Source organism: Halichoeres trimaculatus, unplaced genomic scaffold (genome assembly GCF_033239565.1).
Source record: "Halichoeres trimaculatus isolate MK-OKI-2021-1 unplaced genomic scaffold, fHalTri1.1 fHalTri1_scaffold_16, whole genome shotgun sequence".
Taxonomy (NCBI): Eukaryota; Metazoa; Chordata; class Actinopteri; order Labriformes; family Labridae; genus Halichoeres; species Halichoeres trimaculatus.
The window spans coordinates 19,316,946-19,333,327 of record NW_027437194.1 but is presented as its reverse complement, the minus strand read 5'-3'; the positions used below and the strand labels follow the sequence as shown (position 1 = coordinate 19,333,327).

The 16,382-nt window shown below is 38.9% G+C and overlaps 1 protein-coding gene across 2 annotated transcripts in view; it reads right to left on the bottom strand.

The window, feature by feature from the left end:
* Positions 1-16,382, bottom strand: part of brinp1 (bone morphogenetic protein/retinoic acid inducible neural-specific 1) — a 278,377-nt gene that overhangs the window by 164,085 nt on the left and 97,910 nt on the right. The window contains exon 1 of one of the 2 annotated variants that reach the window (XM_074690227.1): positions 7,090-7,527. The exons of the other annotated variant lie outside the window; for it this stretch is intronic. The gene's annotated coding sequence lies outside the window, so the exon portion shown is untranslated. Of the gene's footprint in view, positions 1-7,089; positions 7,528-16,382 lie in introns of those variants that run through there. 2 annotated transcript variants of the gene reach the window in all.

The window sequence follows — 16,382 nt, the reverse complement described above, 5'->3', positions numbered from 1 at the left end:
AATGGACTATACAGCTTCATGGGTGAGGCACGTGGGCAGGGAATTTTATGGTCTTTGTCTTTGTACACAATATGAAGAGTCCTGCGCAAAATGAAGTATGACATCTGGGCATAATGGAAGTATTGGCTCTTTGGTATTGGCAGAGATTTGGCAACTTTTTCAGGAGTGCAGCCCACATACTCAGCTCTGCTTATCTCATAAATGTGGTACCATTCAAAAAGGAAACAAAGAGGCTTTCCAAAAGTACTGGAGTTGTTACCGAGAAGCATTGATAGAACAAAGAAATAATCTACCAAACACAAATTTACCTAATTTTGTTCTAAGTTCAGTATGCATAAGAACTGGTTTGAAGTATTTAAATCTTACTACCTCTGCCAAGGAGGTTATGTTTTTGGGAGTTTGTCTGTCTGTGAACGTAACTTAAAAAGTAACAAACAAATCTTGATGAAACTTTCAGGAAATGTTCAAAATGGAATAAGGAAAAAGTGATTGAATTTTGGAGGTGATCTGGATCACCGTCTGGATCCAGGATTTTTTTAAAAGATTCTTTATCATTGTGAGATAGGGCCGTTTTCACCATATGTGTATATAACTCTGCGATAAATGGTCGGATTGCTTTTCAAAACCATACAAGACAAGGTCACCATAATTTCTGACAGATGTAAAAGTACGATCCAGATCCGGGCAATATTCTGGATACTAAGATCTGGAATATGAAATATGTACAGGGTCATCATTTTTTTTAACACTGTCAGGTAACAAATTATTGTACAAACCAGCAACTAACACCAAATTGTATCAAACAGTCTACTGAAAGGGAATATAACATTAAAGTAGGACGAAAGTGTTGTGTGACAATCACAATATGCTTGGTGGAGGTCTGCACTCTGAGTGCTTTTCTAGTTTTTAAAATACAAGCCAAGTCATACCCGTGGCCAAAAATTAAGGTTGCACAAATTAGCAAGTGCAGAAAGCGGAATAAAAAAAAAAAAAATTGTAACACAGCGGTGACATAATCTCACCATGTAAAGTGTAAATAGAAGTAAGCTTTGGCTAATTTATATGCTAAAAGACACAGCAACATTTCTATAGTAGTGTTTATGTCCACCAAAGAATGTACTCAAAACATTTCTATTGTTCTGTTTTGGTCTCCACCACCTCCCGATACCAGTAATGATTCAACAATGTCAATTTCTTCATACAAGATCAAGACAAAGAATTATGTTTCAGCAACTTTAGCCTTTTCTAACTCAAGTTGAATAGTTGAGCCCTATGGGTCTGCCCAGTAGAGCTGTCCCTTTTCTCCGATATCCAGTCTAGCCTTTTGAGTGTTTAAGACCAATACCCAATGCCAACGTAGGATCAGTGCCTAATCTAATATAAATTCTTGAAAGACTGAACAGAAAGATTTACATCTACAATTTCACTTTTTAATTAGAAGCATAAAGAACGCAAAGAAAACTACAAAAAGCCTACACACTCTAGATATAGAATTAAACATAAGTCTTGTCTCTGTCATGGAAACATCCAATCATAGTTTAGGGTTTTGGGACGGTACATGGGGTGGCCAGTCAGATTTCAAAGGGGAAATTCCCTTGGCCGCCTTCAGTCACTATCTGAATCCACCCCTGTTCATCACTTATAGTAATTTAACATTACACATACACATTTTGTTCATAGAAATAATACATGAAGAGTAACACAGCTTTAGCATTCCCTTTGTTGTGCTTTACCTGCCACAAATGAATAGGAGTGCACACATGGTACAATCTGTTGGCTGTTGAAGTTTTGTAGAAATGTTCAATATACAGAAAACGTTTATTTGATACAGTATTAAAAATCCTGCTCATTATAATGTTGACCCTGTATTTGTGTCATGGCTGCCCACAAAATAAGCCATCAGATGAGTGAAGGAAGGGAAATCTCTACAACAAAATAGAAAAATTCCAAATTCTGGTCACAGATGCAATTCATCTCCATACAAATTGAGGCTCCAAGACATTTCACCAGTGAGAAGACTGCATTGTGTTTAAAATACCTCAGACACAACTTCCAGACTGGAGCAGATCAAATTATACTGCTGGAGGAAACATGGGAGGCAACACTGAAGCAAATGAAGTTAAAGGTCCTATTTGTAATCTCTGGCCGGTGCAGATGTGTATTGTTGGGTGAAGCGAGAGACCACAGCATATCAAAATAACTCCCTTCCTCTTCCTCCTGCTCGTCCTCCTCCTTGCAGTAACACGGGGGCCGAAAGTCTCACAGCTATCACCCAGCCAGCAAAGACCAAAGCAGTGTCAAGCAAGATAAATGACCGTGGTTATTACTGTGTTGTCAGAGTTATCATATTTTTAAAGAGTAATAACTGAGCGCCTTGGCAGTGCTTAATGACTCAGCGGGTCAGGTCCGTACAAGCTACTTTTAGCATCAATTTTATATGCAGTGTCTTCGACCTGGCAACCAGCAAATGGAAGGTCAAAATGCAAGGACTGTTTTCTGCGTTAACCAAATGTGCAAGGTCCTCTTTTGCATATTTGAGAGCAGAAATGTTCAGAGGCAGTACAGTATGCATAGAGGGATGTGTTCAAGTGGTTCCAGGAAAAAACATTCACAACGGCTTAAGATACGTATGCCAAAAATGCTGAATTTGAGTACCAGAGAGCAGTCAAAGAATGCCAAATGGACAAGGTCTGGTGTTGAATGTTAGAAAGCAAAGATCTTAGAAAAAGTATGCTGGAGAATTGTGTTTTATGCTCAAATTTTAAAAAATGGTTTGTTCAATGCTAAGATGTGCTTGTCCAAGTTTTTCAAATGTGCAAGGTCTTTTTATTGAAACAGCAGGAATCCCATGAAGAGTCACCAGAGAATGTTTCTTTGTACTCAAAAATAATTATCAATCCAAGCTGATACAAAAAAAATAAAAAAATGTCGAATTTAAGATTTGAAGACTGCCTGAGGAGTTGTTTAATCCCCTTGTTTATACTCCAATATAATAATAATAACAAAACAGATTCTTGCTTTTTAAACTAACCAGAACTGTTGTATTTCATTTGTTCTCAAAAAGCATAAATCTTTCAGGAGGAAAGCTATTTGTTAACAAAACTAAAAACAAAATATTCAACAGTCGGTTGAATGCTAATTCTTCCTAGTTAAAGTCTTTCAGGAATGCAATTCTGTTTCTGCAGATGTCTGAACAAAGTAAGCTAATCTTAAATTTTGATGGTTTTTCAAATGACTTTTTCAATCCAGAAAATTTCTGAATTTCAACAGTTCATCCCTAATAATCCCATTCTTATTGCATGTTTTGAGTTATTTAATTCAACACTGGTTATTCACAAAGCCAGTTTGATACAAAAATGTACTTATGTGATCTTAACTTTTGGTTTATTTTTCACATAGATGCTGCATTGCCAAATCTGCTTGGTCTATAACTGCACCATTTTGAATAGCATGGAGTCAACTGCCACCAATTTCGCAAGCTTTTCTTTTCAATTTCGTCCGTGACAAATCACCCAATCCACAAAATAGGCTTTCGATGTGAAGTTGCTTACTGACGACATCCTGAGCTGCGCCTGTATGCTTGGTTTGTCAGTGGCCGCTTAAAATCCAAGTACTTTGGTGATAGTTCATTTTTGTGGCTTATTACTTTTGACTTAAGCTGTTTATGAGTTTTACAAGTGACTCAAAAGTGCAGTGGTGTTGCTGTTTACCATTACAGCTGCAGGTGGGAGTAAGAATTTGAAGCAGCGGCTGAAATAAGGTGTGCAGAAAGGGACAAAAAGAAGCATCTTAAGCACAATTCAAACATTGTGGCTGACAACATTTTTTTCCTGTTAAATAACATTTCTTAAAATACACAATAATTATTGCTGGTATACACCCTTCAAAGCATTTAGAATAAGCAAAATCTGCTTTTTTACAAGAATCTTTTTTTTCTCTTTGTTCAAACCAAACAACTTCAACAACTGTCCAAAGTTTCCCAAAAATTCTACCAACTTGGTTTGCTCGAGGAGCAAGTATTCGACTGTCAGTGCTTTAGTGTTCTTGACCACTGCTGCAACCAAAATAAATTCTGCAAAACAATTGTAATCACAAGAGAGAGCTCTGCTTCTGTAAGTAAAGTCAATATTTTAGAGTTTTAAATAATGCCACATTCAAGTTTTAGAAAACCCAAGCGCTTGTTTAATGAATTATAGAATTCAGTTTGTGAGTTCAGTTTTAATGTTTACTTCTAAATTTGGGTAAAAACAGACGGTGGTTTCCTACTCTGAGGGTAAAGTCAAGATACAGAGATTGGACTGACGCCACTGCATTAGAAGAACTGTGTGTACCGAATACTGAAATAGATCCGAATGAATGAAATAGTCACTGTTATGAGTTTTTCCTGAGTTTGCTTTCAGCTCTTCTGAGGCTCCACAGAGTCAGAGTTTTGCAGTAGCCGAAAAAAAAAAAAAAAAAAACGAAACAGATGGAAAAGATGTGTCGATGCAGCTGTGAATTTCAACAAGTTTTCAGCACTTTTCTTAGAAGATGTTCCAACATTTTCCAGAGTTTTTGTGCTGTGCATGTGGGGCGAAGAGGCTGATTCTCTACACAAAAGTTCAGATGAAGGCTATTGTGAAAAAATAAAGCAAAAGGCCCTTCTGGAATTGCTAATCAAGGCTTAGCATGGTTTAAATTTTATGGGGTCTGAGAGTGCATTCCAGCACTTGTGATCCCAGCCTTTTAATTCAGAGTCTAAAGGGGTGAGGATTCCTTTTAAACATCATTCAGCACAAGCACATCTACATGCATGTGTGGTTATGTGACTGATAGCAGTGGTTCACGGGTCAGACGGCCCCGAGTGGAGTTCAAATGATTCAGCTGCCTCTCTAAAATATTCTTAGCTCTCCGGCATCACTGTGAGAATTTTTGTCACATGTCATTACATGACCCTGTTGTTTGTTTGCAATAAATAAAACAGATTTTTTTTTCCCACAAACCTCTTGGGAGGCAGCCTTCTGGCCGCTACAGCTGCAGCCAGCACCCACATAAAAACAATGGCGTGCCAATGTGAGAATAATACAAAAAGAGATAGAGGAGCTGAGAGAGCTGGTGGGTGCTGCCAATACAACAGTGTTCTCTCCGTGCAGCACAAAGACAGTTTGCAAATAATGTCCTTATCTGAAGAAGAGATGCTTCACATTAAGCCTCTCTGCGTGCAAAAGGTGAATGCATGAATCCTATCACCCTTTTCGTCGTAATTATGTTTATGCTTGTGTACTTCCTCGCCTTTTAAGAATCACAACCCACACATCTTTTGCAGACAATTCATCAGCAAGCCACAACTGCCAAGGACCCTCTGCCGCTGCTGCTGCTGCTGAATGTTCGCTTTCCAGGTCCTTGAAAGCATCATCATTGACATCAGGGTCATCTAAAGCCATGACACAAATGTGGCTTTAAGCGACTGCTGGCATTTTCATTTTGGCGTGGTGATGCAGAATGCCTTCTCTTGCTCTCACTCTCTCCCCCTCTCTGAAAATGATTACAATGTTGCCAGGGTTTTTTTTTTTTGCCTATTGAAAAGGCCACCAGATTGAATGAGGCATGCCGAACAAGGCGGCTTTTCTTTCTGCAATTTCCATAGCCAGTGCAATTTTCGGCGCTGAATATTTGAAGGAGATGTAAAATAATGCAGGAGGGTGTAATTGTTTGCTGTAATTATGATGCTAATTCTTAACGTTTAGAGATTAACATAAAGAGCACAAGCAGGGTGAAGGATCAGCACATCTGGGTGCTACATATCATTCCTCAAATTGCTCTTTAGAGGCTGATCTTCAAACTTTTTCAGTCAGATAGGGATCTTGAGGCAGAAGTCTATCTTTTATAGCTTCAGCACTATAACCAAGGCTGCACAAAGTGCATTTCTTTCTGGGTTTACTCTTTAAAACTGCATGAATGTAACTGATAAGGGCAACTTTCCAAAGCGGCACAATGACAAACAAAACAGGAATTGCAGTGGCAGTAATGGAAGTGCAGATAAATGCTCCCGGACTAATTTCAAAACAGAAGCTGCTCCTCTAATTTCATAGAGTTGCTATCAGTATCACACACAGTTGTCTCGCCGTTAGCCACAATAATGACACCTCGAGTGTAAAAGAGCATGAGCTCCCCTCGCAGTTAGACAGTGGAACAGCAATCAAAGCAACTTGAGGGGGCACGGAACGGCAACTTTGCCTCACTGGTGGCACACACACACACACACACACATACACATACACACACGCACAGAGATACGGATTCAGGCACGCACGCATACACCAAGAGAAAAAAACACACACAGGCATGTACGTGCTCAAAGACACGGAACGCGCGCACAAACATAGATCCGGCTGCTTTCACGGAATTCATTACTGGCAGAATTCCATTACAGGGAAAGTAGAAAATAATAACAGGAAGCATGACCGAAAGTCATTCCACATCCAATACCCAAGCTGGCATGAGACTCACTTTCTGTTATTGGATCATGCAGTTTCCGGGACGAATTGATCAACGTGGCTGCAAACGCAATTAGCTTGAATGCAAATATTGATGTCGACTGCACAGTGATGTGTCTGTGGACCTGCATTACACCTCCACTTTTCATGAAAGCTGCAGCAGTTACATTCGAGCCCCTAATTCACGTTATTCGTGTCTCTCCTACTGTTTTCTGCTCCTTTACATCCGCACTTCTGCAGCATCGCCCCGGGAAGCTACTGCCTCGCAACGAGAATGCACAAAATCGAGAGGACAACTCATATGCATAATGTTATCTTAGAGGTGCAAAGGGTTTATAAGATTAGGAGACGCGTGATTGGGTTTAATAGCTCCAAATTGCTCCGTGGAAAATAGGTCCGCGTGAAGCTTTTACGCACTCGCACGTAGATTTTATACCTCTATCCTGAAAAGGACACCACCGGCCACCCCACTAACATGCTGACCACGCAACATCGCCATAATCGTGCCACAGAATAGCCCTGCCTACCCCGATCACTACCTCCTGGTCTGGACTGAAAAGAAATAAACGTTTAGATGTATTTCAGAGTGCCAAGCTGGTGTTATCGTACTCACCTAAAACTGACTCTCTCCTCTTCGCTGTATCTGTGCTCCAAGGTTTGTTAGTTCTCTAGCCAACAACTTCTGCTGGAGCATATGTATCCAGTGCTCATGCTGCTGGTGGCTCAGTCGGTGATGTTGGATTGCGGATGATTTGGCAATCCTTTTCATGCTCAAGGGAAAAAAATCATCCGTTTCGGTGTGGTCTCGGGCATTAGCGCGCAGAGCAGGAATAAAGTCATGAAGTCCGTCTGCAGGCAAGGCAAGGAGGGGAAAGGAGGAAAAAAAATAGGGAGAGCTGGATGTGAGATTTTTTTTATGCCGACGTGTTTGAAACTGTTCTCTCTGTTCTCTCGTTTTTTTCTCTCTCCTCTCACCGAGCTGTTTGCGGGTGGAGAGGTGTGGGATGGATCTCTAGGAAGGGGAGGCTGGGATGCACAGACTGAAGGCGAGAAAGGGGAGGTACAAAGAATACAGTCTCATATTGTAGAGGACGGTCATGGCAGACAGTAAAGGGGTGGGTCTGGACGAGGCGGAAGGCGAGGGAAGTGAGGGTGGATGAGGATAAGGAGCCATGTCGTGACTTTTCTACACTGATAGGTACACATTAACACCTGGGCTGCGGGCTGGCCATCATACAAAGCTTTCCTTAGAACAGAAAATTCTGGAGTCAAGCGTTGACATGTGGGCTGTATGACTTTAAAGTATGAGATATTTAAGCGAGAAGGCGTTGAGATGCACAGAAGGTCCCCCACTGTTCCACGTGTAGGCAGTCTGCTTTGCATAAGATACAACGTGACTGTTTCAATGTAAAGATGAAACGACTAACACTAAAACTTCTGCTTTTAAAAAGTTGAGTCTCTGCTGAGTCTGTAAACTATAACAACTTCAAAGAGTTATGGTTCCTGTCCATGGTGCTGTAACTAACAAGTAAACTACAGATCCCTGCTGTCAGAGCTGTTGAAACTTTTCAAGCAAAGTTCTAAAATTACTGTCCATCATTCTAATGTAAACAGGTAGAGATAGGAAACTGGTGCATGTAGCCAAAAACACATCAAGTAGAGTTCCAAATGTCACTGTCCATGCTCCTGAAACACATTAAACAAAGTCTTAAATACTGCTGTGTGAGGCTCTGACACATTAAACAATGTGCCATGAACTGCTCACCATGCAGCTAATACACATCCAAGTGAATTTCATGTTGTCGCTGTCCATGGTGCTGAAACACATGGCTCTAAAGTGCTGTCTCTAAGCTGATACAAAAGTAAAGTAAAGTTTTATATCTGTTATAGTGTCCTGGCAAAATGAGTATTGTCCACAGTGTTTTAGCATGTTGAGTACTTGTCATTAAAAACAAACAACAAAGATACTGAAATGTAATATGTCTAAATTAATGTTGTTCCCCATTAAACCTATGAAAAGTGATGCTTGAGATGCCGACACAGATGAGGTGGTGCTATACATGTCACTGTCCATGGTGCTGAAACACATCAAAATACATTTCTAGACCACACTGCAAACAGGCTGCAGCTCTATGCTATCTGTAATGTTAAAATGTGAATGTAGATGCAGCATTAAATTTTGCAATCCATGGTGCTTCACACACACAGTGAGTAACTGTGCAGTCCATGGTGCTGAAATACATTAAGGTACGTTCTATGGATTGCTATTGGTGATTGCTAAACACATCAAGTAAAGTTCTTCATGGCGCTAAATTAAACAAAGAAAGGTTAAATGACTTAATCATAGAGCTGTATGAAAAAAAAGTGGGTTTTTTTTCTTATTATTTTTTTAAATGTGAATTACTAAGCTTACTGTTGATGAGGTCTAAACACCTCAAGTGCTAAGCTCCAAATATTGGTACTCATGCTGCTCGAAAATATAAGTAAAATCCCAAATATTGCTGTCTGTAGTGCTGAGACACAACAAGTTACCCATTTAACTCAGGCATGCACACATAAAAAAAACACTGCTGCCCATGGTGCTAAAACATCACAATAAGGATTTTAGTAAATCTGTTCATAATGTAAACAAAATATTGTAAACTTATCAGAGGAGCTGAAACATCAGTTTGATTTATTTGACTAACTTGAAATCCCTTCTTTAAAGTTGAAGAAATCTAGCCACCAAGGTCATGAAATAATCTCAGAATTTATTTTTATTTTATTTTTATTTTTCATATTTTTATGGAAATGAAATATTGCCTTGAACCTGAAAACCCTGCATCCCTTAATGTATGCTGTCTCTGCTTTGATAACTGTGCATCTATTCATATGTGTATCTTCACCACTGTTCACAGGCTTCTCCTCCATCTACAACAAACAACATGAATAATAGAATAATTCACTAATAACACTTGATTGTTATTTTAACACACAGTTGGATCCGTACGTTATTTGCATACCTGTTACAGTTCAAGCTATGCATGAATAATACATTCGCTCCTTTAAGATATTCCACTTGTTCGTACCTCAGTCATTTTAAACTCACTCTACTCAGTGTGTCAAACATACAAAGGGGCCATATTATAGGCATAATTTCTTCTTCAAAGGCAGTTTAACAATTTAAATCCATATAAATCAAAACAAACCATGCATTTATAAAGCATTGCTGACTTCAGTTTATGTGGGAGTTTAATTGCTGTCTGCATTGGAGAGTGATGTGTAACTCAGAGCCCACATACTGTGCTTGGCACTGATTATTACTACTCTGAAGTTTCTGTATTTCATACTTTTTGAAAGGCAAACCAACGTAGCATTTTAACCAGAGGATTGAGAGTCTGCTTTAAATATGTGGAGCTTTGGGCTTTGAGATAGTTTTGATAGTCTTCTTCTTTTTTTACCCCCTTATTATTAATTTCTTGTTTGTCTCATCTGAGGTAAACACCTATCATCATAATAACTGATTTCCTCCTTGGAGGATTTACTAAAGTGATTTGACAGAAAGAAAGCCAAGTTGTGCTGCATATCCTCAAAGGCCTACTTCATTATGATGTAAACATATTCTTATTAATTCCACATATTAGAGATAAAGAGCCTCAGGAAAACTATATAAATGTATGGGTTTCATCGCCGTATCACCAGGATAATATGTAGCAACTGAAACCTTGCCTCCAACCATTTTTCTTCAGGTTGACAAGGGTTGTTTGAAGCGTCAGCCTCATCCTGTGCAGTCCGAGTTTTGAAGTTTGAAGGTTGTGCTTAAGTTTCTAACCATCTAAAGTATGTGCCTTCTTTTGATTAAACCGTATGTTTCTTTTGTCATGATTTGTGAGTGGATATGTTTGTCCTTTATTCAGTCTTCAAGTCTTTGGTGTTTTATGTTATGGCTCTGAAACTTCACTCAGCTCAGGTTTTGTTTTGGTATTTTCTACCCACAGTGCAGAGAGGCCAAGCAAAGCTGTGATGTTTGCTATCCATGGTGCTGAAATGTAATAAGTAAACTCAGGAGTCTTGTTGATGCTGTCTGTGGTGCTGAAACACAGCTCAGGAGTTTTGATGTCTGGCTCTATCAACTGCAAATTGTTTTGGTTGAAATTGGTTAAATTGTTTTTTTCTATCATTAATACAATATTTTGGTCGTATCACTACTACAGCTAAATGTAACATGGCAACAGCCTGGTACGGGGTGGGGGTGGGGGGGTAGGATCTAAAAAGGTTGTGTCTAAGTTCATAAACATGTGGCAGGTGTGACTTTTACAGAACTCCAATAATGAGCACCAGCTCCATCGCCCACTGTCGTAAGGAAGTGACTCTGTTAAGGGAGCAAATGAGAAAGGCAGATTTTTAACACTAATTTTCTTTGTTCATTTTTTTTAGGATGCAAAACAACCAGATAATGTATTTATTTCCAGTTGTGTGGGGGGACAAAAAGCAAATTTTTTGAACCCATTTTGTACCGAAGTTTAGTAGCTGGCTATTTTTAGTGTTACTCACAGCACAGTGCTCTGAGATGTGTCCATAATGTGTAATGTGAGTGAATCCTCATTATGTCCTACCAATGCTTTCAACCTCGCCAAGCAGAGCAAATGTAACCCCTCTTTTTGTTTTATTGATAGACTCTAGACTAAGATGTGCTAAATATGGCATTATACTCAACTACACTACAACCTGAGTTTGTAAAGGTGCTTTGTTGTCATGTTTCAAAAACAGTGCCACCTAACTATTAATACATTCTAGGGATGGGCCAGTACTGGTACAGGTATCAGGTATTGAGCCAATACTAGCCTTATTTCAAGATAATACTCAAGGCAAAAAAATCTTACGTCAAGGAAGTCCTCCTTACCAGTAGTTGGCGCTACATTGCTGCAGTTTGACACCACAAACACAAATGTGCTTTAGGTACTGTTCAGACAACAAGAATGAAACAGGGAGCGTAACAGTTGAACTGTTGTATTTCATTCTTCAATTTACTTTAAAAAGATACTAAAACTCTGATTGTGGGTTTTTTTTTTTGCACTTTTATTGATTAAAAACAAATCATAAACTCAGAGAGACTTGAACGTGTTTTATGCCTTTATGGCCTTAATGGCAAAGTTACTGTGCTGTCTTAGTTTAAACTGATCTGTCACTGTTAAATGAAATTTTCTGAATCAAAAGTAACTGTTGTATCAGTACTTGGTATCATTGAGTTCTCAAGAGGGAGTATTCGTACTGGTATCAGTCTGAAAAAAAAGTGGTATCAAAATTCAGTAATAAATACATTAACTTGTCAATTTGCATTCTGAAAAAAAATTGTCTTGAACAAAAAATATTTCAAAAAAAAGATCTGACCTCCATTTCCATTGATGTGTCAGTTGGTGCTTGTGCTCAAGGGAGAAGGAGTCTTTATCCCAGAAAAATACTAGCTTTTTCAAATAATCCTCACTGCCCTGTCTTCTCACTTAAAAAAGTCCTTGCAGTACCTTTAGAAACAGCACAATGATGTGGGTGTCTGACCTTCCTCCCCTCTAATATTCTGCTCAATGAAGAACATGCCATTACTGATGTAAAGACTGAAAATCATTGACCACAGCGGACTTCCCTAAAAGCTTTCCATCCGCATTACATCATCAAACATCTGATGTGCTCATGTGACAGCAGCCAGAGGTTCTATGCTGATTCTACATATTTAACGTCATTCAAAGCTTGAGCGTGTGAAAAAAGATTGATTCTGACAACACTTCACCCATCGCAGTCACTGACAGCTTTGCAACTCACTAGCTCCCCAATGGTCCACTCACAGTCAAGTGTTTGAAGCACCCAGCAATGGGCAGAGAACCTGGCAAGACCAGCTTTGCATAGAACTCAATGAGCCTAAATGGATGAATGGGGCCATTACAGAGTCATTAGGCTGGAAGTGGTGATGACATGTGACAAGCTGCCTTTGCAACTGTAGACATTAAATACTCCAGGGATCATTGAAGCCTTTTTCGTTTGATTATTCGACTGGTTGTAGCTTTTAATTTCACATTTCCCTTTAACTTTTGTGAGTTGGTGTTTTAGAGATTTTCTGTCACTGAAAAAGAGGAAAGAGTCCAAATTGTTATGTGGCCAAAAGTGGCGTAATTAACAACCGGCTCCAAGACAATCCACTCCAGTTTTTGTCGTATGAATGTCCGGTACAAATATGTAAGCCACTTCACAGAAGGGCAGAGTGGATTTTTCAGATGTGTGTACTCATATTGTATGCTGTCCAAGGCTTCTTCTTCACACACACACACACACACTAAAGGAAGGAAAGATTTCCTTTTTGGTCTATGCTTTTCTGTGTGTTGCTGCAGCTGCTGCAGAAAAAAAACTGTGTGTGTATGGTGCATGAATGCTACGCTGAACCATCAATACCATTGTTGCACTGGGTACACCTGTCTGATGAAACGTGTAGCTCAGTGTGAGTGTGTGTCTGTTTGTGTGCAGCAACAAGAGGAGTGTTAGGAAGATGCATATTTCAAATTCCCCCATCTCCAGAGGGAGAGTGGCAGGAAGGAGCTGTTGTGAAACTAAAAAGATGAAGAAGACACAAACATGCTGAGAGGAAAAAAAGAAGCGAGATATGAGAGTCTATAAGTTAGATGAAAAAGTCTACTGTGAACCCTGAAGTCGCTTTTAAATCAAAATACCCTGCATTGCAAGGCCGCTGAGCATCTTCAGAGCTGGCTCATGATCTTCCATTTTGATTGCTTGTGTTTATTTGCTTACCAGCTCTGTGTCATCCCCATCGATTCACAGACTTCTCCGGCATTTGGCAGAGCAGTTATTGGAGGTAAAATGAGGTGTTCTGTTGTTGTGATTCTCCATCACTGATCAGACAAATAAATTCAGGGAGAGTCTGCCTCAGGCGGAATGAACAGGAGAGCAGTTCTGCAGATATATGAGAGACTTATTTATGAATTTCGATGAGGGATAAAATCAAACTCTTGAAGTCCGATGTAGACTAGAATGTGGTGTAATTTTCCTCGACAGCATACATATTTGTTCTGCAAATGATACGTCCTTCAAGCATTAGGGTCTGAGGCTTCGAGAATAATGTGAGGCTGCCAAGGCCGGCTTACTTCCCCAAAGTTGTGCCAACATGGCTAGATTACTAATAGGGATGCACCAATCGCATCTGATGCCAGCAAAAGTTTAACATCCTCTATTACTTTATACGCCGATGACATTGAGAATTATGTTTTAGTAACTTTAGGGTTTTCTAACTTTGTAAACCAAATTGAAGTGTTTATTAAATGCATACAGTTGTTTTTAACATAGAAGAGCATAGAGTTAAGTTGAATAGACCTGTTCTACAGTCCTTCCCTTTGTCACCCATAACTGTTCTGATTTTTTGAGTCTGTATCTGACCAACACCTGATACCAGGATCAGATCACATTACAGACTAGAATCGCACTCAGAAAGTGCAGACCTCTGCCAAGCATATTGTGATTGTCACCAACACTTTAGTCCTACTTTAATGTTGTACTTTCTTCCAGCAGACTGTCTGCTACAATTTGCAGTTTGCAGGTTTGTACAATAATTCGTTACATGACACTGTTGAAAATGATGATGACTCAGTACATATTTCATATTCTAGACCTCAGTATCCAGAATATTGCCAGGATCTGGATTGTACTTTTACATCTGTCAGAAATTATGGTGACCTTGCATTGTATTATTTTGCACAGCAATCCGACCGTTTATTCTTGAGTTATATACTCATGGTGTAAACGGCCCTATCTCACAATGAAATGAATCCTTAAAAAAAAACAAACGGATCCAGACAGTGATTTGGATCACCTTCAAAATTTAATTACTTCTTTTTTTTATCCCATTTTGAACATTTCCTGAAAATTTCATCAAGATCCGTTTGTAAGTTTTTGAGTTATGTTGTTCACAGACAAACAGACAAACTCTCTGACTAAATATAGGGAGTTACAACAATATTTTACACATTCACAACTTTTTCATTGCAGTGATGGGTTTGCAAAAATATGCAATAATGGTAACATAGCAAAATAATTTTTAAACAAGACCACGGTGTTTGCAGTATTTCCTACATGGAAAAACGTCATCACATTGTGATATTTAAAGTCATTTTGTTCCTCCAATCTGAAGTTTCAACAAATGAAATAATGAAAATGATTTAATATCAAATGCACTTTATATGGATGACCATGTTTTTTTGTTTGCTCATATGCATCCAGCACGCTTAGAAATTTTAGTGCATTATTGTAAATAGTTTGTTTTGATATTAATGTAGTCTCTCTGCAAGTTTTTGTAGTTTTTAAACAGGTTACAAAATTGACTATATCTTAAAAAGCAAGTCATGCACATACTTCAGATAAATTTTTGCGGTTCCAAAGGAAATTGTGCAACTTTTTTAAATTTATAAATTTGAGGGATAGAGCTGTACAATATCTGTATTTTAAACAATATAAAATTGAGGTTTATTGCACTTTGAAGCAATTAAATTGTAGTTGTTAAGACATAAATCAGTACATATTATTAGGAGTTGGTAAACACTGGTAAGGGCTATATTTATGTGAAGCAAATAGAAATACTCAAAAAGATTGCCCTACAGTATGTAAAAATGTAAAGATATGTTCTTGCTCAATGGTAGGTCTTCATTAAAAACAGTAAATTGTACAGTGGCCAACAGGAGATGATGCACTTGCACAATTTAAGTGATATCAACAAACAGAAACAGGACATAGGTGATGTGTCCAAGACAAGACTACAAGAACTGTGGAAAAGGGGCAGAAAAATCAACAATGCAAAGTTAAAGAAGACAAAATTGGCAGAAGAAAAACTTTTCAAGTGGTCTCACAACAAGATATCTGTTACAGGCCTGTAGGAGGCGCTTAGTGGCACAGCTGAATGTCCAGTAAGAGAAGCAGAAGACAAGGCACGTATCCACTGATTATGAAACCGTACAGCAGTCCATGTCCCGGGAGCAAAAGGATGAGCTCAAGGTCAAGCCTACCTTACAACGATGAAAAATAAAACACCCCTGACACACTCCACATGAATTGAGACCCTGATTTTTAGTGTAACAGGATCATATTTTATCAAAGGATGGTTTCTGAAGGATGCTTCAGCCCTGCCCAAGTAGCCACTGCCGGGCGTAGCTTCTGGTGTTGGCACTGTGAGAACCAGTGGACTGTTGGTGTGTAATCCTCTTACAAGCAGAGGAGATTCAAACCGCCGGGAGGTTGTGTGGCAGGTGTCTTTGTCTGCTGCAGTAGTATTGGCCAAATTCAGGATTCTGCAAATCAAATCCCAACAGGGTCTGTTTAGATAGCAGGAACACTGGTTTCTAAGAGTTTGTTATCACAGCATCATGACTTACTGTTTTTTTATTCTAGTGGGTAATAAGATTAGTAACATTACATCAGCTAATGTTTTTGCCTGACATTTTTTAAGCAGGTTTTGGGTTGCTTTATACAACAGGAAGAAAAACTGAGATGTAGTCATAATGTTGCAGGAAAAAGTCATTAAATTACATCACAAGTGGTAATTACAGTTATCTGTTGACGCCATGAGAAGTTTGTCCTCCCTCAAGCTACCAGTACAATATCCAAGCTCCGCCCACAACACCACAAAATTATAGGATTGATGGACCCAATGTTTGCTTGTTGCCATTCCACCCAGAATTGTTCCACCCACCTTCTTTGTTCACTTGTTGTCTTAAACTGAGGAGATTTTCAATCATGAAGATGTATTTAGGAAGGATAGGCATTTCAAGCCGGAGTAAAATTTTCAAAAGTCACTGGTATCTGTTTGGAGATATGATGATGACACCCTAAAATATTTTAATTATATTTTGAAAGTCTACTCTGAGCACTGTAGGTGTA